Here is a 25,523-nt window from a genome sequence, read left to right as displayed (position 1 = left end):
GAGACTCTTGGACAAAGCTTCAATCCAGTAATTTTATAACATGGTTGACATGTAATTCTTATTGTTTTGAGGTGATATCTTCATAGTCTCTTCTGCCTTGCTTTCCATCCGCCTCTAAACAATTCATAGGGCAAAACTGAGTTTTTTTTTTCCCACAATTTCAAACCTTTTTGCTGTCGATTTCCATTTCAGCTAGTAGGACCCAGCTCTTGGGCTTTTGACTTAAATTCTATATACTACACTTAGTAATATCTACTTGTTGCTGAAGTCTGGTAATTAAATGTTTGGATATGACCCATTTAGTTGAAAAACTTTAGAATTTTTTAAACAAATAATTTGAGTCTTGATGTTTTTCCAAGCATTACCGTTCAGAACTATACTATGCTAGTACTAGTCTTAGGCATGTCCACACGATCGGGCCTGATCGGCGGACTTCCCTTCTAACGGGCAAACAGTCAAATTGCCCGATGGGTCTTGTAGCAAAATCACCATGGTGGTGCCCGATGGCTTGAGCTTCGACCCTGGCAGACGTACGTTAACCATATAGTACATTTCTTTTACTGAACCATTCTTTGCACCACATTCTCTTCTTTTTCTTCACACAAAGCAATTATCGTGCTACACTATCTTCTTTGTGGTAGGCACCATGAGGCACCATGTTTATCGTACCGCACTGAACACACTACTGGCATCGTCGGGCATGCCCACTTCTCCATCGCCTCACCGTCACCCGTGTGGACAACATTCATGGATAAGTCCGGCAGAATTTGCCCGTCAACCCTGGAGCACGCCGATCAGGCCCGGTCGTGTGGACAGGCCATTATAGTTTACAGCGTATACGGTATCTTGCCGCCTTACGCTTCCCTTAAGTAGCTTACATATATCGACAAAACCATTCGAAAGTGCTCAGTTGGAGGCATGGATTCAAATTATGTCCTGTAAATAATTGGGCAAGAACATTTGAAGAGTCCAGCAGGTACTTCATGACAATAATCCATACTATCATAACACTCAGAAAATAAGCAAGTAAATAGAGTTAGTGAAAAACCCATATACTTTGGCTTTTGGCCTTCCTAATATCAAGTTCAGTCGTAGGACAGTGAACCTGAAACCATATAGCTATCTTGCGTTGATTCTGACAAAGGCTGTATTATACGCATCGAAACTTTCAAATGTTTTGGACATTCAGTATAACACATTTTAAACCCTGGGATCCAGTGCAACTTGAACACCACAAGGTACAGCATTGTTAATCTAGTAGTTCAATTTAGTTTACTTTGTGGCTGTCTTAGATAGATTATAACACCTGCAAAAGCTCACAATGTTAATGACAATCAGAAGTTTTGCAACAGCGCACTCATCATGGTAACTTGTAACAGGCAATATTCCTAAGATGATGGCCAATAACCCTTCAAACGTTGGTGATTTGAGTACCTGACAGGAAAATAAAGTCAAGTAGCAGACCAAAGTTACGGAATTATCAGTAATCAGGTCTTAAGTGACGTTTCTCTCCACCAAAATAAACTTTACTTTCATTTTAATTTAGTTTTAGCTGTTTTAAGTGCCACCCATTCCTAAACAACTTTAAAACATTTTTAGTTTCATATTTGTATTCTTGAGATCGTTTATGAAGAAATAAGATTGGGCCGCATCCACAGAAGAAGAAAAAAATAGCTTGAACCTGACTCCATAGCCTCTGTCGGCAGTCCAGTCGTATATTGTATAAAGATATTATTTACACAAATAAGTCTCGATATTCTTGTTCAATACTAATTTGATTCAGCGTTTCAATAAAAGTGACATTACGTCCTCAATTTTCTTAAAAATTCATATAAAATATCTGCCAGTCCGTGACCTCTGAAGCTTTCGGGGAGTTATTTTTTTCTTTTCTTTCTCATATTCTCGGCACTTAGCATTCAAGACGTCCATTTTTTTTTATATGTATCCATTCTCTTCTCGGATTTTCAGATTTATAACTGATAACTCTATAGTTAAAGCCCAAGATAATTTATGAATATTCGCTATACAATTTTCCATATATGAGTGGGTGCATTTTACTTTCATATGACAACTTACACGGTCTGCACTTTGTAAATCTAAGTCAGCCTATCTTTATAAATATAATAGGTATATTGTTATTTATGCCCAGGGTTACTTCATTAACAGAAACACAAGGAAAGAAATTCTATTTATACTTAAGTCACTTTATTTTATTATATCACAGTCATACAGTGTTATTTACTAATAAGTCACTTAAAATCTAATAAATATCCAGGTATATCACCGTATATATGCCCATGCACGTCACCCAGACTCTAATCGATGTTGATTAAAAAAAATTAAATGACAACTAGGCAGCATAATTCATTAAAGATGAATGCAATATGAGTTCCTGGATATTCATCCTATAGGATAAAGGCTCCATAAATATGAATTTTTGTCGCTTCAATGTTACTTATTTCCAGAAATAAAGCGATTCAGAAATAAAACAATGAAGACAACCGCGTAGGTCTAAAACATAAGCTACAGTAGGCAAAATGCGGTTTTCTGTGGCGAACGTTCTACTGCAGAGAAGAGAAAGATTCGAAGAATTATCTTAAAAGTTCCATACTGATGGCAGTTGAACTTAAAGTTCAAACATTAGATACACTTTTTGGATTAAATAAAAAAAAAAATCTTGCTATTTAAAACGAAATTTTTCTTAATGACATTAAACGATCCCGTCAAAAAGACTTATCTACTTGTTCGAGCAACAGGGAGCTATAATTTGCCTTTGTCCACGATTGTAACATTTGGATGTTGAATAGACTGTAAAAATTAAATTAAAATTTTAAAAAATTAATAAAATACGAAATGTACAATAACTTAAGTGTTACCTAATATGATGTGATGTATGGTATTACCTCTTGTGGCTGTTGCAACTAACGAGTAACGAATACTAACGAGTAACGATACATACTCCTTGGGTTGCCGGCTGGTAGCGGTACCGGTAGAAGAAAACTGCTTATGTTATTTATTGATTTATTTATATATTATTTTGCTATCATTGCCTTTCAATGGATATTTCGGTGGTTACCTACGTTTCGATGAAGGATCTTCAAAATTCAAGCAATCGGAAGGCAAAGTTTACCACGGGTTAAGGTAAGTTTTGCAAGGGCTACAGCAATACCTTAGGTAGGCTATTGTAGCTACGTTGTTTTATTTCATGTTTATTTACGTTATTATAATTTTGTCTTAATTTTCGTCATACAGCATGGTAGGTTAGTTTCTCTTAGGCCTGTTGCAAAGGTAGATAGTTTTAGGCTTGTGTATTAGCTACTAGCTAGCCTATAGGGTAAAATACAGAATGGCCGGCCTCTGCCATAGCGCTGCCACCTTCCCGAAAATCGGAAATTATGGCCATACTTTGTGACTTGGCAGAAAAAAGTTGGTAAAACTTACCACTACGAGAGGAAAGTAGAGGTCTCTAGGTGTTGGTCTGACGGATGCTGGCTCTTGACTCATGTCTATCCTGGGTTAGAGGACGTGTTACAGTACCTCTTACGGGAAGGTGTTCACGCTACGGTAGAGGCCGGCCATTCGGTATTTTATCCTAGTATTCCACTTTATTTTGACGTTTAGGTGTCTTATTTTAATCTAAGATTGTATTCCACTGATCAAAATGTTTTTCTTAGGCCTATGTTTGGTAAGTGTGTTTGTAATGCTTCTGTCATTTCGGTAGTAAATTTGCAATTAGCTTTTCAGATAGAGGACCGTTCGGTATTTCTACAGAAGCAATCCGCGGTGGCCTAGACTATTGCAATTGACGTTTTCCTATGTTATTTGGTAAATTTTTAGAAAGAGGAATCAGCCCAAAATGACATGAAAATGTTTTTCTAGGTGATTTTGATGTGTTTTGCACGAATATCACCTTCATTTTCCTCGGAAATGAACGGTTTTAGACTTTACTCTATAACAAAGGGAAACAAAACTAGTAGTTTCGACGTGTTTTTTTAATGATTCTTGGCAAGCTCGCGTGTTCTGGCAAGATACAATGGTTTAAAAAAGAAACTAAGAGTTACTCTTACACACAAAATGTAAGCATAAACCTACTATATACTACAATTATGGGGGACCCCAGTGGGAAGCGGGGTTTTTGGGTCGGGGGAGGAGGAGAAAAGTGATTTTCGTGGCACTACCGAACCTAATACAACCACCTAACCTAACCTAGGGCCCTGTACCCCTACCTAGGCCTAGCGGGGGGGCGGACCCCCCCTTAAGGCCACTGTGATTTTCAGGGCACTACCGAACCTAATACAACCACCTAACCTTACCTAGGGCCCTGTACCCCTACCTAGGCCTAGTTTTGTTTCCCTTTGTTATAAAGTCTAAAACCGTTCATTTCCGAGGAAAATGAAGGTGATATTCGTGCAAAACACATCAAAATCACCTAGAAAAACATATTTTCATGTCATTTTGGGCTGGTTCCTCTTTCTAAAATAATACCTGTTATTTTACTTACTGAACAAGAATTTAAAGTAATATTTATTCGGACGACTGTAATTAACCCCCAGGGACCAGTACTAAACACGGCGAAATACATTGGACGCCCCAATTCCTGGTAGATGTCGTATCCGCAGTTACGTTTCTTGCAGGGTAATTCTAAAGAATACTTCTGCACGAACTACAAGAAATGTAACCGCGGATACGACATCCACTAGGGATTGGGGTGTCCAATGTATTTCGCAGTTTTTAGTACTGGTCCCTGGGGGTTAATTACAGTCGTCCGAATAAATATTACTTAAAATTCTTGTTCAGTAGGTAAAACTGCATAGAAAAACTGCAACTGCCATAGTCTGGGCCGCCGTGGATAGGTACCCTAGATCTTCCAACCCTTCTTAGCCTATTATCCAAATATCTATCTAGCAGTTTTGGTGGACCACAAAAGGGAATTCGGGTTTTTGGTTTGACAATAGGGTAAAATAGGCTTAATGGCCAGCCTCTACTGTAGCGTGACCACCTTCCCAAAAAAGTATTTTAACACATCCTGTAACCCAGGATAGACATTAGTCAAGAGCCAGTATTCGTCGAAGCAACACATTCAGACCTCTACTGTCCTCTCGAAATAAGTTTTTTCTCTTAAGTCACAAATTAAGGCCATAATTTCCAATTTTCGGGAAGGTGGTCATGCTATGGTAGAGACCGGCCATTCGGTATTTTACCTTAGGCCTGCACAGATTGATTGAAGTAGGGGATGTATAAATTCAATCCTAACTTAACGTAAGGTGCTGGGCCCCCAAATAACCTAACTTCGAACTCTGTTATTTAGAGCAGTAAGGGGTGAGAGTGTAGAATGACAGGACGTGCGCCACAGGTGTAAACAAACTAAACCTTTCCTCAAATGTCCGGTCCTGACCTAACTAGGCCTTTTCATCCTAACCTCACTTAGGGCATTGTGCTCTGACCTCCGTTATACTAAAAGAGCTGTGATGAACAGGCAAACTGAAGCTAATTTTTTAATGCCGGAATTTGTAAAACTTAGAGCAAAAGAACCAGTCAGGTTTCATCATTGTTTAGGGTAAAAAACCGCATGGTACAGGGGTGGACCATGTACGATCAATGTGTACAACCCCAAAAAAAGTACATTATAATGCGTCCTGACATTGGAGATGGGCATCAGACTGTTTTTTTACCCTACATACCAAAGTTCCAGATGAAAGTAACAAAAGATGTTGAAAATGTTTTAGCAGGCTTTACTTTAAAACATAAATAAAGAACTACGAAAAAGTTCAAGTGGGAAACAAATATACATTTATAAACATCTGGATAACAGTAACAAGAGCAAAGGACAGTGAAAAAATTCCATATCAATAAATGGGATTAAAGTGAGAACAATACTTTGGTTTAGGAATTTTTAACCTTTATTATTTGGGCAAACAATCTGTGTGGGAAACAAGGATTTGTGGAGGAAGAAGAAAAAAATTGAATTAAAGAAAATTTGGATGAAATATACTCTATAAGAAAAGCAGCAGCAGAATTATAGGTTGTGGTTCATGTTTGTGATCTCAAGATATCCCTAGGAGAGAATAATGAAATAGAGCAGGAAAATGAGATGGTGAAAATTACAATGGTGCCCCAAAACCTAACCAACCCATGTAGGGTGCCACATCCCACCAGACTGATGGACCCTTCCTCACTTAAAACTTGCAAAGAAATAAGCCATTACACACAGTATTACTTACAGGTTGAAGGGTAGCATAAATCCTAATGTAACCTAGGTTGTAGTATCCAACTGTAGCAGAACCCCCCCACCTAACCATCCTTAAACTTACTGCTTACCTGAAGTTTTCAAGTACTATCATCTTGATGTAACTGTATATTGACAGGAGGTTCACTTGTCACCATTACCTGCCCATGTTCATAAATTGTACGTTGAGTTTGGTTTAGGTGCTCTGTACGTATACCAGTATAGTATATATGTAACCGTTTGCTTGTCACACTTGGCTTTGGAGAAAGAATTACTTCCCAGAAGTTGAGGCCACTGTACTAGGATGCCTCCTAGGTTTTGAGATACAGTATTTTTCAAGTTCAACATATACTGTAAACCCTAAAGAGATGCCATCCTTTGGGAACATTTCCCTAAAGACCATTTTCTATCCGCAGTGTCAGCAAGTAGGGTAAATGAAATATCATACATGCCAGTATCTAGAAGAACAGAGATTCCCCTTAAATCCCAAGGTTCAGTTTCAAAACTCTTTGAGTTACTTGTCCTGATGCCTGGCTTGGACACAGTTGAGTATCCCTGCCTCCAGTGAAAGCAGATATACTTGAGGTAGACAGAATAATTTAGAAGTGATGTTTACAATTGTTTCAAGAATCAGATGTGTAAAAGCTTGAAGTCACTAAGGACACCATTTCTTTATGGTTGAGAAAGGTGATCTAAGTTGCTAATAAAAATACTCCATTGGCCCAGGTATCAGAGGTTAAAGTCAGGGTCCGGAGGTTTTGGCTATTTCAATATCCTTAGCATATAAGAAGAAACCTTTGGTTACTTCAACATCCTTAGCCCTGAAGAGGGAATTGGAAGGTCGCCTATGATTTTTTGTTAAGTTTTACTTGATAGGCCTTTCAGGATTTGTACTGCCTTGGCCCTGTAGGGTCTGCAGGCCAAGTAGAATTGCTTCCTGGAAGGAGCACAGCCTGATCTCGGTCTCATTCCACTTCTTTGTAGCTATTTATTCCTTCCTTATGGGAGTATAGTTCTCTTACTACCAAAACTGGACCAGTCCAACTGTGTTTATGACTCCTTTCCAGTGTCCCAATTGTAAAAATTTGCTATTCACAAGGGCTTCACTCTCCTAATTAGCTATTCAGGCTTATGTAAACTGATGAGACTACTACTACTATACTACTCTACTACTTACTTTACTTACTTACTTACTTACTTTACACTTACTTCTTCTTTTACTTACTTCTTCGACTTCTTCTTCTTTCTTCTTCATTTCTTTCTTCTTTTCTTCGTTCTCTTTATTCTTCTTGGAGCCTAGTTAATTTCTTGGAAGAAGTCCGAATCCCTAACTTGCACCGGAGGTCCGTATGACCTGGAACGGTGATACAGTGTTGTCGAGAGTTTTTCCCCTAGGACCAGAGGTCACAGAAATTCAGGACTGTCGCTCGCCCCTTCCTTTCGAGGGGGGAGCAACCAGCTCTCCAGTGGCAAGCTGTTCTGGGTCTCTTGTCTTTTCTAGAGAAGTTGGTCCCTCATGGACATCTCCATATTCGTTCCCTGCAGTGGAGACTGAAGGGGTTTTGGTCCCTGGCAGGAGATTTCCTTCAGCTCGAGGTCCCTCTGTCATCAGAGGTAAGAAGCAACCTTCTGTGGTAGTTGGACAACAAGAACCTGACAGTGGGAGTTCCTCTTCGTTCACCCTCTCCAAATCTGCTCCTGTTCTTGGACACCTCCTCCGAAGGTTAGGGTTCTCACCTTGAAGAGCTCCTGGCCTCGGGGGCTTGGAGTGCACATGACAAGTAACACCACATCAATATGTTGGAGTTGAAGGCAGCTTTCCTTGGTCTTCTGGAGTTCCAAGAAAGGTTTGTGGGGCACTCTGTCGTTCTGATGTCAGACAACACCATGGTGGCAGCATATGTGAATAATGGGGTGTCTGGTGTCTTGCCAACTCCACTTGTAAGTCAAGCTGCACCAGTGGGCGATCAACAACTTGGTGGAGTTTGTGGCCAGGTAAGAGGAATGTGGTGGCCGACAAGCTACGTCATTGGAGTCAAGTTCTAGATATGGAGTGGTCTCTGCATAAGGAAATAGCAGACAGACTGTTTCTGTTATGGGGAAGACCCATGTTAGACCTCTTCAGAATGCCCTTCAGCATCCTTGGGATGATCTGGAAGTGTACGCCTTCCTTCTGTTCTCCTTGATCTGTCATGCCCTGAACAGAGTGATGGGTTCCAGCAATCTATATTGACCCTGTTAGCACCTTTGTTCCCCAAGTAGAGTGGTTCCTAGACCTTCTGTCTCTTCTGTGAGCAGTTCCGAGAGAAAGTCCCCCTTGGCACAACCATCTCTGCCAGCCTCATGTGGTGAGGTACCGCCAATTGGTAGGGTCCCAATCTCTTCTCGGCTGGAGACTGTCCAGTACATATCTCTTATGAGCAAGAGCTTTTCTCGCAGGGCAGTGACTCAAGTCTTTAGTTACCTCAGGAGATCTTTGTCAGCTGTTTACTGTGATTGGTGTCGTTGACAGGGTTTCTCCCCACTCGGAACTTCTGTTTAGTGGATAGTGGCTTTTCTGATCTTTCTCAGAACTGAGAAGTGTCTCTCTGTGTCTGCTATTAAAGCTTACAGGGCTGCCTTGGGATTAGTTCTTCATCTAAAAGTGTGGACGTCAGTTTATCCTGGCAGATCTTTATGTTGTTCAAGAGCTTTGAACAGTTTTTCACCCAGAGAACTCGAACCTCTTACTCTGGTTCTGAGTAGTATCACTCAGGCTCCATTCAAACCACTAAGTCGATCATCAGACAAGGAACTGACTTTGAAAACAGTTTAGTCCTGGCCTTGGCTTCTTTGAAGAGAGTTGGAGGGCTTTATGGCCTAGGTTATGATGTAAAACACACCAGGGTTTGGGGGTCCGTAGCCTTTAAAAATCCCTTGGTTCATGATGACAGATTTGCCTTTTTTTTTTTCCATTCCCTCTCAGAGCACTGTGTTGCTATCTAAAAGGGACTCTTCACTTAAGGCCTAGATGTCGTAGACTTTTTGTTATCACAGGCTGAGCCGAGAAAGAGTGGCTTTGTGAGATAATTAGACAAGCCTACTTCTCACCTTTAAGTTGTTACAAATACTGTGCATGCAAGAGCACACAGTATCGGAGGATTAAGTTCCTCTCTGGTCTTTAAGAAGAACTTTTCTGTTCATAGGATTTTGAATACTGGTCATGGCTTCAGCAGACCACTTTCACTTCCTTTTACTTCAAGGATATTGCCCACATGTCCTTGGACATTTTTTTTTTCTTTTTTTTTCCTTTGGTCTGGTGGTGGCTGCCCAACAAGTTGTGTAGCTCATCCAGTACCCCTGGCAGGACAGTTCATATCATGCCTAAGAGAGAATGAGTGCAGTGACTGGTCTCCTTCTTTATCTTTTTTTTCCCTTCTTCATTCCTATGGGCGGGTTGAAGATTAGACACATCATACACTGGTGAGTACGGCAGCCTTATAGTTATAGCACTTATTTTTTTTTTTCCATACAACATGCAAATCTGCTTCTCAGTAGCATACGTATACTCCTTTCTCCAGCAAGGGGAGTGAGGAGTGGTAACAAACCTCTTGCTTGTGGCCAGCATAGTTTGTTGCTTGAACAGATGAAATTGTCGTTTTCTTCCATGGATGAAATGAATCAGGACATGCCTCACTGTGTTGACTCCCAGTGGACTGAGTTTTAGATACCTATACATATATCTAATCAACCACTGGCTTAGACCACCTTTAGAACTCTCATTTCAAGGAAGGGTGGTTGGATGTGGTGAACCTCCAGTCGGTTCAGGATTCATGTACCTCCCTCCAAGTATGAGTATCCTTTTGTTAAGACCGAAGGTCTGTTCTGCATGTGTATTTTCACATAAGTGACTTACCGAACAGTTACATAGCTTATAGCTTCTTACCTGCGGCAGTCGAAATTCAAATTGTTGGCGCCAGCGGCGTTGCTATCTTAAGTATAGGTGATATAAGACCCGCCCACATCCGGGAACCCTGGGTACTGCTAGCCTTCTACCGTCGATTTTCGTTTCTGCAGCTCACGGGGTAACACCTGTGAGATTTTCGCTGCAGTCTCCTGCGTCGCCATTTTGGATTTTGGTTTTTGTTTGGTGATGTAAAAGTTTTTGGTTTTTTCTTGCCAGTTAGCTATCTCTATTCAGTTTTTCGTCATTATTTCTAATTATGTCAGATTCTAGTTCATCTGCTGTAAGGTTTTGCAGCGCTGGCTGCAAAACAAGATTAGCTAAGTTATGTCACGATCCGCACTCTAAGTGCACTAAATGCAGAGGACAAAATTGTAATGGTATGGATGTGACATGTGATGAATGTAAAGAATTGGATGAACAGGGATGGAAGGCGGTTAGATCGCATGCTGAGAAAATGGAGAAAGATAGGAAGAGGAAGGCAGCTCTTAGGGCTAGTAGTAAGAATAGGTTAGAAACTACTCCTGTTCCTTCGGAGACAAATAAGTCTTCTCTTGCCTCTCCTTTATTAGAGAATATTTCTCCAATTAATAGTCCTCCTACTTCTCCTTTGATTACCCCTGTTCAAGTTGCCCATGTTTCCAAACCCAACACCATTGCCTTGCTTGAGTCTAAGATGGATAAAAAGTTCGAAGTGTTAGCTGAATCAGTTATGAAGTTAGGAATGTCTTTTAAAGCTTTCGTAGATAGTACAGTGAAATCTAGTGCAGTGCAAAGTGTTGATGTTGCGCCTGAGGAGGCGGTTGTCCGTTCCCCCTCGACTCCCAGACGAAGGTCACTGTCCCGCTCCCCCGCAACCGGGAGAAGACATACCGGAGGTCGGAAGGAGTCTGGGGGAGTTTGCCCACGGCCAGCCGTCGACTCCGTCGACTCGCAGGTGTCGTCCAAAAAGATGTGGAAAGGTATTAGTGTTTGTGATTCTTGTCTGTCTTCTGATTCGGAAGTGCAATCGCCAGTGCGCAAAAGGCGAAGTGATTTGGTGTCTCGACCGTTAAAAAGACATTCGATTCTTGGGAGTGATTCGTCACCGACTCCTGTTAAGAAGTCTAAGAGGCATTGGAGTCCTCAACCTTCGTGTAGTTTTGCTCCAGATGTGATATTTAGTGAATCTCCTCCGCAGTCGCATTTTTCGGCTAAAAGCAATGGATCTCGGACTAAACTTCGTGTTAATTCACGATCGCTCGACTCTCCCAAGCGGGTCTCAGTCGCAGTTTCGGCTCTGTCGCCTCGTTCGACTCCATATTACTGTCCAGAATGAAGGACCATCTACTGCTGTGACGCTCGATTTCATCGCCTTCGACATTGCGAGAATTTTCAACAGAGATATCTCTTGGACTCTTTCATCTTTCTGTTTACCGCACGGTAACAGAAGTCTGTACTAGTCAACCGCTGCATCGCACCGCGATAATGCGAATGATTTTTGCAGACATCTGAGTTTGTCTTCAAAATATCTCGTATTCGTAGGTGTGCAATTATTCATTGCTCGCCCCGAATTAACAGATATGTCAGAAGACATCGCCTACTCTCCGACCTGACAGCTCTACTTCCAAATGTTCAGCCCATGAGAAGCAGTTCTTCAGGCAGTATTTCCCTGTCTTCATTACTGAAAAGCGCTCCGCTTTTATTGCAACTACGATCCTCACCGGACAGCAATGAATAGCGGTTAGCGTTCTCAGTCTTTGGTAGCACAGGTTCAGAATCTTGAGAATCCTTCTCTCGTTCAGCTGCGAAGACGTAGGTTGCATTTTTCTGTACACCTTCGTCTTCAACGACACATAGTGTTGTTTCTCCTTAGCCGAGAATCAACTATACTATGAGATATCTTGCCATCAAGGACCTCGGTCTCTAGAAGGCAATTGACTTTCGCCTGTTGGGCACATGCCTTAAGAGAGTCATCACCTTGCCTTCTGGCATCGGTGACGAACAAATTATTTGTTTAGTCTCTTGGCAGAACCCTTTTAAGGCGAAGGTCACGTGACTTGCTCGGGTGCTTGGGACAACTTGCCTCCTACCGAACGCAGTCAGTCGGCAGCTGTCCGAGCGCCCAAGTCTGTTACGAACTTCGCTGTGGACTTAGTTCGGTTGTTCCATAACAATCTTTTCTTCGTCCTAACGGCTTGTCACAGTACCCATACCATCGACACCCACCATTGAGTGTCGGTGTCCTATCCACTACCGAGAAGAACAACTTCGCTGCAGACGGATAGACCAGTATGGGTACAGGACATCACCGAAGTCGAGAAGAGGGTTAGGTCATACGACCATTCCCTTCTTTTCCTCTGAGGTGGAATTGCATGACTTTTCCTGCGAAGTCAAGCATCCAGGGGATGGGGATTCGTGACGCTCGATTTCGTACCGAATTCGTAGCGAAGACTCTGAACCCTTCGGTTCCTGACGATCGGTTAGAGTCCTTCACAATCCCCTCCCTAATGGACTTCACACCGCCTTCGATGCGAAGGAGTATGCTGCTTTGTCCTGTGAAAGCGCGACCCGCGCGTTCTGAGAAACTCGACATCCCAGGATGAGTGTTGAAGACTCTTCGTCAGCACCAAGATGACCTAGAAGTACACTCCCTCGAGTTACACAAGAACTTCTCCATGGCGCAGGTACTGAAGGCAGGGGTCTGGTACAACCAGACCACCGGCACCTCCTTCTACCTTTGGATATTGCCCACAGGTCCTTGGATCGTTTTTCCTTAGGACCCGGGTGGTGGCTGCTCAACACGTTGTCTAGCTAACCCAGACCCTAGCAGGCTGAACAGCATCGAGTCCTGGTGTGACTGTAAGAATAGATAAGTGAATGAGAGAGTGACTGGCTTCTCTTCCTATCTTTTTCCCCCTCTCCCCCACCTGTGGGTGGGGTAGAGGGATACGGTCATCACCTTGCTGGATAAGGACGAGATGCCGGTGAGCTACTCGACAGAGCCCCATCCTATTCCCTTTCACTAGGGATGGGAGCGAATAAATCCACCACTTCCTCCTACAAGGGGGGGAAGTGGGATGCCAACAAGAGACAAACCATAACTTTATGTTGCCTCTTGCAAATAGGAACTTGTTCTTGTTTGCTGGTACGAAGAGATACGCTTGCCTCTCTCTTAGTACTTGGTCCAGAGGTCTGACCATTGATCCTGCGGTGCACACCCCGATCAATCGGACAGAGGCTTGGATCCCTCCCTCGCTCTTACGACCAGGGAGGCATTCCAAGGTTGGGCGAACACCAGTCTGTTCACAAAAGACTCAGATTCCTCCCACCAAGAAGTGAGTCTTCCTATTGTAAAAGGACCGAAGGTTTGTATGCCGTGTCGGAACAAATGACAATTTGTCCAAAATTGCATTTTTCCTAACTATACAAACCTGAGGTCCTTTTACACATAGCCCCACCTCATGCCACTCCCTCACTCTGCAGTTTTTTTTGCTTGGGCAAAAGCAAAAGTGATTTGTTTACCTACCAGTCGCGCGCTCAAAGCGCGCCTGTCGGAACAAGCAGTTAACTACCGAACCCCTTGTTCGAAAGCTTACGACCTATCCAGCTGCCGCTAGTACCTTCCTATTGTAAAAGGACCTCAGGTTTGTATAGTTAGGAAAAATGCAATTTTGGACAAATTGTCATTTTACAGACCTCCGCCTAGGATTTTTTGGATTGACTCGTTCTTAAGTATCTGGATTGACTTTTGGTTATTGATTCTGGATTGTTGGATTGGCTTACGCGATAGTGGACTGTTTTTTTATTTTGGATTGGCTTTTCTATAAATGTGATGTCTGGATCAAGTTCAGTGAGTTTCAGAGTGTGTGTGAAGAGTGATTGTAAAGTGAGGCTACCGAAATCATCGGTAGATCCCCACACAGTATGTATGGGGTGTAGGGGGCATGTATGTTTATTGGATGATCGGTGCAATGAATGCGAAGGTTTGACCGATAATGGATGGAAGGTGTATGATTCTTATCGGCGTAAATTGGAACGCGATAGGATCAGGAGGTCTTCCTCCAAGAGCGGTTCTTCTAAAGGTAAGGGAAGTAATATTTCACCTGTATTAACACCTTTAGAATTTGTTTCACCTAAACCTGTGATGTTGCCTTCGGGCCCTGATTCTGTGTCTGGAGAAGGTAATGCCCTTTCTCTGATTTTAGAGTCTTTACGTACTCTAGAATCTAAAGTGTTAGCCTTGGAAACCGGCTCAGTTAAAGTGTATGATCGTGCCCCTAGGCCTAGACCTCTATCGGACTCCCAGGACTCAGGGAGTGGATATGTCGAAAGCCGCAAGAGGGTTACGGGGGCTCCCCACCGATCTGGCGTCCCTTCGGCAGGAACCTGTTGCAAAGTCCCAGGCTGTCAAGGAGCGCGCACGGGCGCACATCCTTAAGGACTGCTTTTCGTCCTCCGAAGCGTCCTCCCCGCGCAAGGGGTGGAGCGCTCGGAGAGACTCTCGTCCGCTGAAAAGGACGTTTCGTGCTGAGAGACGCTTCACGTCCGGCATCGCCGATTTCTTCGGAGGAAGCCTATGACGCTTTTCCACCTCAGAAGAGAGGTAAAATCTCTTCCGACGAGGTCTCTGGGTTGCACGCACAGGCGCGTATCCCTGAGGTCTCTGGGTTGCACGCACAGGCGTGTACTCCTGAGAAGCAGGTAGCTGTACCTGTGAGAAGGAAGGAGGCGTCCCCTCGCCCCTCGGCTTCTCGCAGGTTCAGCCCTTCGCCTCCTTGGGTGTCTTCACCTACGAAGAACATCCTTGTGTCCCTTCAGGACCAGTTTGTCGGCTTGATGGCTCAGAAGACACGCCCAATAGTCGAGCCTAAACGTAGGAAGGACGTCAGGCTGCCTGTCAAAAGGACAAAGCAGCCCCTTCTCCTTCCTCATCGTTCGTCTCTTTCTCCTCCTGCGTCCCAATTCGGTGCTCCTTCCGATCTCGTTTTTCTTCTAGTAAGAAGTCACGTGGACAGGACGCTTTGCTTCCCTCTCGACGTCCTGCGCAGACCACTCGTCAGGACGCTTCGGAGGACGTTCTTCAGGACGCTTTTGAGGACGCTCGGCAGGACGCCTGGGAGGACGCTTCAGAGGACGAGGACGCTCGTCAGGACGCTTTTGTGGACGCTTTTCTGCAAGGAAAAGGCTTTCGAGAGCGCACGAGGACGCTTTGAAGCTAAGTCTGGACGCTTTAAGCGTCAACGTAGACGGCTTCTTTAGAGCAGTTAGAGCTAAACAAGTCGCCTCTCATGACGCTCAGCGCGGTCAAGACGCTCTGCTTCGCCGGTTCATGCTAGTAAAGGAATCGACAGAAGGTCAGTCGCGTTGAAGAAACTTCTGCCAGCCCAAACGGAGATCTTTGTTGAAAGTTAGTCCCGTTGGGCGCACGCCCTCTCCGGAGGAGCAGTCTCCGATTCCTCTTAGGGAAGAAGGAGAGCATAGTAGTCCGGCAGACTCAGTTGAGGAGGAGCAGCCTTCAGTTTCGTCTGTTTCGGATTATAAAGTGCTGGTGCGGCTGTTACGCTCGTCTTTTGGAGACAAGTTCCAGCCTGCAGCTCCCAGGTCTCCACCCCTCCAATTTTCTTTCATCGAAGTCTTGTAAGATCCCGGAGTTCGTGAAATGAGACTTCTCTGTCCACCAAGAGGGGTTTTAAGAAATTGCAAGACTGGATGGAGCGAAGGAAGGATCAGGGCAAGTCGACTTTTGCCCTTCCTCCCTCAAGACTCAGTGGAAAAGGGGGCATTTGGTATGAGACCAAAGGTGAAGTAGGTGTGAAGATTCCCTTCGTCCATCCCAAGGGGATTTTGCTAGTTTGGTCGACGCCAGAGGAGGTCCCTTTTGTCGACAGCTAAGAGATTTCTTGGACGACTACGGTGATAGACCATCACATGAAAGGACTTTTAAGGACTCTCGAAGTCTTCAACTTCTTAGACTGGTGCTTGGGAGTCCTAAATCTTCAATCTAGGAGTCCAGACTCGTTAAGTTTGGGGGAGCTGTCCAGTGTGTTAACCTGCATGGACAAGGCCGTCAGGGATGGTTCGGAAGAGTTAGTGTCTCACTTTGGCACTGCTTTTCTTAAGAAGAGAGCGCTGTTCTGCAATTTTACTGCAAGATCAGTTACTATGGCTCAGAAAGCGGAGCTCCTCTTTGCACCTCTTTTCGAACCATCTCTTCCCCAGACTATGTGAAGGACCTTGGCAGGTAGATTATTACAGGAGAAGGCTACTCAGGACCTCTGGGCCCAGTCTTCGAGACGTCCCGCTGTTCCTACAACATCTTTTGGACGTCCTCCAAAGAAGGTTAAACCCTTTCGTGGGGCTCCTCTCTCTAGAGCTGCTCCTCGAGGGAGAGGGCTTTCAAGAGGAAGAGCTTCTTTCAAGCCGAAAGCAAGCAAGTGAAAATCAAGTCCTTCAGACACCAGTCGGAGCCAGACTGAAGTTCTTTGCGGGAGTATGGAGAGAGAGGGATACGGACCCTTGGTCCCTCAAAATCGTGGAACAGGGGTACAAGATCCCATTTTTAGATCCTCCTCCTCTATCCACAACTCCCAGAGATCTTTCTCCTTCATATCAAGGGGAAAAACAACAAATTCTTTTCGATCTTTTAAATCAAAGGATCGAGAAAAGAGCGGTGGAGCAGGTCTTAGACCTGGGGTCACCAGGATTTTACAACAGACTTTTCCTGGTACCGAAGCAGTTCGTCGGGTGGCGTCCAGTCCTAGACGTGAGCAGGCTGAATCTTTTCATAGAAAAGAGAAAGTTCAAAATGGAAACGCCTCAGTCTGTTCTAGGAGCCTTGAGACCGGGCGACTGGATGGTGTCCTTAGACCTGCAGGACGCATACTTTCACGTTCCAATCCACCCTCTTTCAAGGAAGTATCTGAGGTTCGTTTTGAAAGACAAAGTCTGGCAATTCAGAGCCCTTTGCTTCGGATTAAGCACGGCTCCGATGGTATTTACCATGATCATGAAAAATGTAGCGAGATGGTTACATTCTGCAGGGATAAGAGTATCTCTTTATCTCGACGATTGGCTAGTCAGAGCGTCGTCAGAAGAGAGGTGTCTGAAGGACCTTCAGTTCACGTTAGCCTTGGCGAGGTCCCTGGGACTTCTGGTCAACCTCGAAAAGTCACATCTGACCCCAACACAGTCCATCGTGTATCTGGGGATTCAGATGGATTCAGTGGCTTTTCGGGCGTTTCCGTCCCAGGAACGACAGCTGCAAGGCTTAGAGAAAGTTTCGGCCTTCCTGGGGAAAGGAACTTGCTCGGCGAGGGAATGGATGAGTCTGCTGGGGACCATTTCCTCGCTGGAAAAGTTTGTTTCCCTGGGGAGACTACACTCTCCAGTTTTTCCTGGCAGAAGAATGGAGAGTCAAAGAGGATCTGGATGCGACCTTGAAGATCACCGAATCGGTGAAAAGCCATCTAAGATGGTGGCTCGATCCTCGGAAGTTTCAAGAGGGTTTATCTCTAAAGCTTCTGAGCCCCGACCTAGTGTTGTTTTCCGACGCCTCCGTGTCGGGTTGGGGAGTCCTGGCACATCAATGTGAAGGAACTAGCGGCGGTTTTCCTGGCGCTACAGTTCTTCGGGGAAAAGGTTGCAGACAAAGTTGTTCAAGTCAACTCGGACAACACCACGGCCCTTGCGTACCTAAAGAATCTGGGAGGAACACACTCCCGACCTCTATTTCACCTAGCGAAGGAGATTCTGCTGTGGGCAAGTGCAAGGTGAGTCAAGATCCTGACGAGATTCATCGCAGGAGTCCAGAACATCAGAGCGGACCTTCTCAGCCGGCAGGACCAAATACTGCCTACAGAATGGACTCTGCATCAAGACGTTTGTCGGGAGCTATGGAAGCTCTGGGGACGTCCTCTGGTCGACCTATTTGCGACGTCGAGGACAAAGAGGTTGCCTCTTTATTGCTCCCCTGTGTTAGATCCAGGAGGGATCGTTATACAGTAACCTCCCCGTTAACACGAGTTCTGTTAACACGATTTCGATCTTACACGAGTTCAAAATCATACAGAAAAATTCTGCTAACACGTAATATTCGATGTTACACGATTTGAATTTTCCGCTGAGAGCAAGAGCGTGGGAGGTGTGGCGAGAGTCTGACTCACCCCACCTTTCCCGCGCTCTCTCTCTCTTGCCTGCTGGCTCAGTGTGAAGCCAGCCCTCGCAGTGAGAAGAGCCAATATATTCTAGCATTGGTTAACATAATAGGCGGTATTTACTACAGGTAGTTGTCTACTTACGAACGGCATTAGGTTCTGGCAGAGCTGTCGTAAATTGTCTTTCAGCATATTGAGTAAATTGAATCATGTTTGTGCTGTCTTTTTATCCTTTTTACCATATTCAAACATGCGTGTACATGTACGTATTTGTTCGTTTGCATTTTCATTGACAACTTACTAGCCTACATACACTTTTATATCATCCCAAAAATGTGCATGTATAGTACCTATTATTACGTTTTAGCATAATGAAATCTTATCATGCTCGAACTCCTTGATTAATACTTACGTTTTATTACTGTATTTAACATTTTTATTGCAGGCATTCAGACCATCTGTCTGTCTGTTTTACATTTTCTATCCGCCATTTGCATTGACAATCGGCTACACGTATTATATACATACTTTTATTTATTTATAGGTTTGAATTAAATGCATAATTTGTTATTATATTTGATTTATTTGCAAAACAGAAATACAAAATGAATTACTAAAATACGAATCTTACCATTTTCGCACAAAATTTTACTTCTGAAAATATAAAACAAAACATCGTCTGCTGTTTTCTCTAGCGACCGTTTGTACTGTTGCCAACACGTCTGTACGTACGTAGTAATACACAAAGTTTTGTTCATGAAACTTACCTGTCAGATTATATATAGCTGTATTTTCTGAAGTCCGACAGAATTTTAAAAACTTCCGACACACGCAGTGGCGGTCAGGTGGTTAGTACCCATTCCCGCCGCTGGGAGGCGGGTATCAGGAACCATTCCCATTTTCTATTCATAATTTTCTGTCGCCGGTGCTGAAAAACACCTGTTTCAGTACCTCGTCTTAGGATTTGGAAACTTCATTGCCGCTAAGTATCCTAATTGTCTTTTGATTTATTTACTTGGATTTGTGGCTAGGCATACGCTATCTTAAATTGATTTGAATTTGATTCATTTTTGCATAAGATATCTGAATCTAGTTAGGCTAGTTTCAGAGGGGGTTGTCTGCAAAGATAGGGTGTGGCTACCGAAAGCTTCGGTAGATCCGCACTTGGTATGCACGAGGGGTATGGGTCTTGCTTCTTTGTTGAGATTTGTCATGTAAGGAGTGTGAGACTTTGTCTATTCCGTAAGGAAGACGTATGATTCGTATGTACGCAATTAATCAGTAAACATGTCTAATTCCGTAAGGAAAAAGTATGATTCGTATGTACGCAATTAATCAGTAAACAACAGTCAGGGTAGTGAACCTGCTAACCTTCCTGTAGACTTTATTTGCCTAACCCTATAGTATGGCCTACGGGTTATGAATATGTCTTGCGAGAGGTGATCGCTCTCCTTCATTGTTGTGAAGAGTGCTACTTCTATTATTGTTACTCATAACCCTGTATGTTGCCTTCGGGCCCTAAAACAGTGTCTGTAGAGGTTATTGCCCTTTCTCTTATACTCTTTCGATTCGTAACTTAGAATCGAAAGTGCTTGCTTTAGAGAGCAATAGTGAAGTGGCTAAGTGCAGTGACAGTGCCCTTGTGTAGTGGAGGGTGCGTCAGATCGGACCTTATAACGCCTCTAGGTCTAGACCTCTGTCGGACTCCCAGGACCACAGGGAGAGGGCATGTCGAAAGCACCGCAGGAGGGTTACGAGGAACCCCCACCGATCTGGCGTGCCTTCGGCAGTTTCTGATGAAAATCCCCAGACTGCCAAAGTTCGTGCACGTGCACGAATCCTGAAGGATTGCTTCTCGTCCATCCGAGGCGTCCTCCCCGCGCAAGGTTGGAGCTCTCTGGAAGGACTCGCGCCCTCTAAGAAGCTTAGAGAAGAGGACGCTTCACGTCCTCTCTCTCGTCAGGAGGGAACGTCAGATCCGCCCCATAACGCCTCTAGGCCTGGACCTCTGTCGGACTCCCAGGACCAGGGAGAGGGCATGTCGAAAGCCGAAGGAGGGTTACGGGGAACCCACATCGATCTGGCGTCCCTTCGGTAGGACTCACGCCCCTCTAAATAGAAGCTTTATAGAAGAGGACGCGTTCACGTCCCTCTCTCTCTCTCGTTATGCGTTTCAGTGAGAAGTAAGAAGGCGAACGTCGCCTGATCACGTACGTCTTTCCACCGAGAAATATGAAAAAGAAGGCAGTTTCTCTCGCTTGTTTTGACGCCTGTCAGGAGCGTGACGCTTTTCTGCACGCTTCTTTTGACGCTCGGCTTGAAACGGGACGCTCGGATGGAACGCCAGGTGTGCGCCAGTTGGACGCCGAGCGTCCTCGCCAGTGGACGCCGACGCGCGCCAGGGACCCGCCGAGCGTCCTCGCAAATGGACGCCGAGCGCGCGCCAGACGCCGAGCGTCCTCGCAAATGGACGTCCGACGCGCGCCAGCGCACAAGTCTCCTGGCTGAACGTTTCTGTTGAACTCTTCAAGCTCTGTTTAAGATTTGAGCCTCAAGAATGTGAAGTAAGCAGTGCTTCGGAGGAAGCTTAAAGTGAACAGACAACTTCGTCTTCGAAACCCAGCAAGACCTCGGGTTTCGTGAATTCAAGAGGTCTCTGTCAATATTATATTGCGTTTCGCAAAGGTGGATGGAGTAAGGAAAGCTCAAGGGAAGAGCTCTTTTCTCTACCGCAGTCAAGACTTTGCGATAAGGCAGTTAACGGGTTATAGTAAAGGCTCGACGTCTCTGCGACGTTCAGTAGGATTCTTGCAAAGGCATTCATCAAAAGGACGCTCTTCAGGAAAGCGCAAGACAGGACTTCCTTTGACATACTGCCAATAAATTTTAAGCTTTAGCAGGCATTAGTTGTGATACGGGAGAGGAAGCTGGTTGGAGAGTTTCTTCCTCTTCCCAGGATAATTTTGCAAGCTTTTAGCACATCTGAAAGGGTTTTTCAGATGATAGATTTTGTCAGTTTTCTAGTCGGGACTGCGCTGTCCGAATTGAACATCGTCGTTCTACCTGCCGTAAGCCCTGTCTCTTAACAGGATTCTTGCCCCCTTCCTCGTTTGAGACGGGAATCGAAAAAATAAAATGCTCGACTTCCTGGATTACGTTTTGTCAATTCAGTGACTTTCCCCCATTGACAATATACTATCGTTTTGTCAAGTAAGTGGGTATCCCCTCATTGACAAAATATCTCTTTGTCCCGTAAATTGGTTAGTCTCATTGACAAAACATCTCTTTAACTTGATATTGCGTAAACGAATAAGCTCTTATTGACAAGATTCGGAAAGAGCTCTCATTCGTCATTCGCAGACTCGTACAAGAAATAGACTTGTAGACTATGTCAATGAACGCTTATGTCCAATAACATAAGAAGCTTGAGCTGTCTGCTTCGATTCTTTAAGTTTTGTTCATGAAACTTGCCTGTCAGATATGTATGTAGCTGTATTTCCGAATTCAGCTATATATAGGCTGCAGGTAAGATGAACAAACCTTATTGTGATATAATAAAATATTTTGCCTTGCGTTATTTTTAACTACTGGTTGGTTTAAGTCATACACGCTTGCTGTAGTTACCTCTTCGGATGGCAACCGAGAGGTCTATTGTCTTATTTTAAGGACATTTAATCGTTACTCCCTGCAGCCTTCCAGGAGTGTCCGATTTATCTTTTACCGTTGTATGGTAGTGTTCTGACGACACAAACGCATCTATATATTTAGCGTTTTTCTGTTTCGCTTAAATATACCAGCTTGAGTCTTTCTGCTCAAAAAATAAACGGACCTATTTCTTCGTAGAATAGGGTAGCTGGCAACCCAGACATAAAGTTAAAAGACGACGTTCGTAAGCTGCTGGCTGCTGCTGTCACGCTGTCTGTCCTCCAGTCCAACCGAGCCAGTAACAGATCGTGCGCTGTCATGCGCGGTAGCTTACGTCTCTCTCTCCTGCGGGATTGACTGACTAACCGTATCTCTGTGCTGGCGGTTACGTCTCTCCTGCGGGATTGACTGACTAAACTGTATCTATCTGTCCTACAATCACGGTCTTTAGACTAAGATTGAGGGGATTTCTTACGTGAATGAATAAACGGTGCATTCGTTTTGCCTTACTATGTTCAACAGAGTTATCTCTTAATCCTTTCGGTGCTCGTTACCGCACGGTATAGAACTACGAGTCTACCGCAACATTGCACTTTTATATGCTCTCCTGCTTAGGCAAAGCGCAGCCTTATTAGGGAAGTAAGCATACTCGGGAAGGAATGGATGAGCTTGCTGGGGACCATTTCCTTCCTGAAGAAGTTTTGTTTCCCCGAATAGACTGCAATTCAGACCACAGTTTTGTTCCTACCGGGAAACTGAAATATTATTCAAGATCTAGGAATGATTCTGAACATCTCTCAGTGCGTCTATCACCTGAGGTGATAGAAAGAAGGTGCCGGACATCTGGATAGGGTTTCAGATGTCCTGGATCTTAATCTGAAAGAAGTAAACGCGATTCGGAGTCCCTCAGTCCTCGAAAGAGTTTTTGGGAACAGCGTTCCAGAGCAACTCTGATATTCCACAGCTCTCCATATCTTAAGAAGTATCTTCTCTCGGTCCTTGTTCGAGTTTACGAGAAAGAGCCTATTATAACAACAGGCGTAGAATGTAACGATCCTCTACAGGTTCGTTACAGGATTGCAAAAGTCCGTACGAATCGTCTCGATCGACGGCAGCAACTATTCTCTTCCGAGTGGAATCTTTCTTTAGAAGTAAGTTGAGAGTTGGGTAGACTTTAGGGACGCCCTTTCATTTCTTCTCTTCGATATGTTTGAGGACGAAGAGGCTTCTTCTTCTCTGCTCCTTATTCTCGATCCGGGATCGGTACCATTAAACGCCATCCTATGATATTGAACGGGGAGGGGATGTTTGTAGTCTCTTTTCCCTTTTTCAATCGCTTAGGAAATGTAATAAGAGGATTTATGACGTCACAGGGAGCGGGACAATGACGCTGATCGCCCCATGTTGGCCTTCAGGATCCTGGATTCACAGAGGTCACATACTTCCTAGTTCACTTTCCAAGGACCTTTTCCGAGAGAGTCGGTCTACTCTAACTCGAAAGGTACCTATAACCTCTCCGCTCTGAGTCTGACTACGTTCAGACTATCGAGATGTTGACAGGAATAAGATTACCGTCTTCCATTTCCGTCTGAAGAATGGGATAAGCTGGCAGTCACAACTATTAAAGAATACGCAAATATGTTGTTGACGGCCTTTGGGCTCAGAGATTTGCGTCTGTCAAACAACAAAGCCCTTCACGATCTTTTGAGTTCTGTGGAATCTCGAAACTCGCTCACCATCTACTTTTTGTCTCACCTGTTTTCTCAGAGTCAGACACTCGTGCGAGATCAGGCGACATTTAGTAGCCCTGAGTTTCTTGTTGACGAAGTCGGTTGCGTTTATACACCCCCGATGATCGTGTAACATGAGACCAGGTTGGACTGTTAGGCATTCTTCCTTCGGACTGAATCGCCTTTTTGCTCCTCGCTCCTTTCTCCTGGGCACCAGAGGGCTCGAGTCAGGAGTTCCTCAGGAGTTGATTCGCTGACGACGTTGGGTTGCGTTGATACACCCCAAGGTTTGCTTAGATTGAATCGCCCAGGCAGTCCAGACACTCATCCTTCAGCGCAGAAATAGTGCCTTATGGTTCTTCAGGGTACAGCCTTGCTGTCCTTGATTCGTCTGACTGGTCAAAAACTGGTCGGTCACCTGACTTTAGTACTGACTGTGCATGTCCAGATCGAAGCTTTCAATATGGAACTTAGACATAGTCTGAAGTTCTTGATGTCAAAGCATTCGAACCTCTCCTACCTGTTAACTTTTTGCATGTCAAAGCATTCGAACCTCTCCTACCTGTTAACTTTTTGCATGTGATCAGGAAGGCCTTCTTCTAACCACCCTAGATACGACAAAGAGTGTTAGTGAAATTTTAAGCCATCGTCACAAGTTTTGGCTTTAGAGAACACAAGGCGGTGTGCTCTCTAAGCCTTCCGTTGTGGCCTAAGAATGGAAACCCGTTTTGTCCTTGGGCCAGGAGCTTGGAAGCAAGGATGGCACAAGTTAGTGGCAGGAGCCAGAGAGAGTCCTGTGCCCGGTCAGGTCTCTCAAGTTTTATCTACATAAAACTCAAGAAAGTCGAAGTCATTCGGGCAATCTGCAGTGTTCCGAAAAAGACCAGACTTGCCCATTTCGAAGAACACCCTGGCTTTAGTGTTAAGGAGTTCTTTCAAAAATGCTCCTTCATTGTGTTTGCACAAAGAATTGAAATCTTGTTATCTGAATGCTCACGAGGTGAGGGCGCGGCCTCGGAAGCATTTCAACAGAGCATGGCACTCAGCAACATCCTGAGTACCATGTTTTAGCGAAGCAACTCTGTGTTCACTTCACACTCCCTGCGAGATGTGAAGATGGCATATGAGATCTGCTGCTCGCTAGGGCCATACGTGTCTGCAGACACAATCTTGGGGGCAAGAAGTACCACTCATCCTATCCTGTAGAAAATGGTTAGGAAGAGCTCTTAATTTAGTTGTTGAGTCGCGACAACGGACGACTTCTTAACTCTTAAACCTTAGTTAACACACCTTAACTTTGGCTAGTTGGTCAGGTTGGTGATATATATATTTATATATATATATATTTATTTTACTTCTTAGCCCTCAGGTATGGTCAATTATGGTCTAGTCACATTGTGGTCACGCCCCCGTTGACAGATCATCTGGAGTGCACCAGCTTTATAGGTCTCTACCTCGCTGGCAACTCTAGTAAAGCAGAAGCAGACTTGGGTGACAGTAATCACGAAGTCAGCTATGCTAACAGGTGGAACCAAGATGTAAATCATCTGCATGCATTTGTTCCCAAAATCCTTCTATTCTGTCCCTTCCCACCTCCAAAGGTGGGATTCAGCTATATATATATCTGACAGGTAAGTTTCATGAACAAAATGATATTGTTATGATACAATAAAGTTTGTTCATACTTACCTGGCGGGAGATATATAAATCAAGTACCCACCCACCTCCCCTCAGGGGACAGTGGAAATAAAAATTATGAATAGAAAATGGGAATGGTTCCTGATACCCGCCTCCCAGCCGGCAGAATGGCGGGAATGGGTACTAACCACCTGACCGACCACTGC

The 25,523-nt window shown here is 44.3% G+C and overlaps 1 long non-coding RNA gene across 3 annotated transcripts in view; it reads left to right on the top strand.

The window, feature by feature from the left end:
* The first annotated feature begins 2,799 nt into the window (after positions 1-2,799).
* Positions 2,800-25,523, top strand: part of LOC135205747 (uncharacterized) — a 114,440-nt gene continuing 91,716 nt past the window's right edge. Inside the window, exon 1 of one of the 3 annotated variants that reach the window (XR_010312591.1) lies at positions 2,800-3,141. This is a non-coding gene — a long non-coding RNA (uncharacterized LOC135205747). The remainder of the gene's footprint in view (positions 3,142-25,523) is intronic. The other 2 variants (XR_010312590.1, XR_010312589.1) reach the window with 2 other exon arrangements.

This window comes from Macrobrachium nipponense, chromosome 24 (genome assembly GCF_015104395.2).
Source record: "Macrobrachium nipponense isolate FS-2020 chromosome 24, ASM1510439v2, whole genome shotgun sequence".
In the NCBI taxonomy this organism is placed as follows: Eukaryota; Metazoa; Arthropoda; class Malacostraca; order Decapoda; family Palaemonidae; genus Macrobrachium; species Macrobrachium nipponense.
The sequence above is the reverse complement of the archived record's forward strand: the minus strand, read 5'-3'. Positions and strand labels throughout refer to the sequence as shown.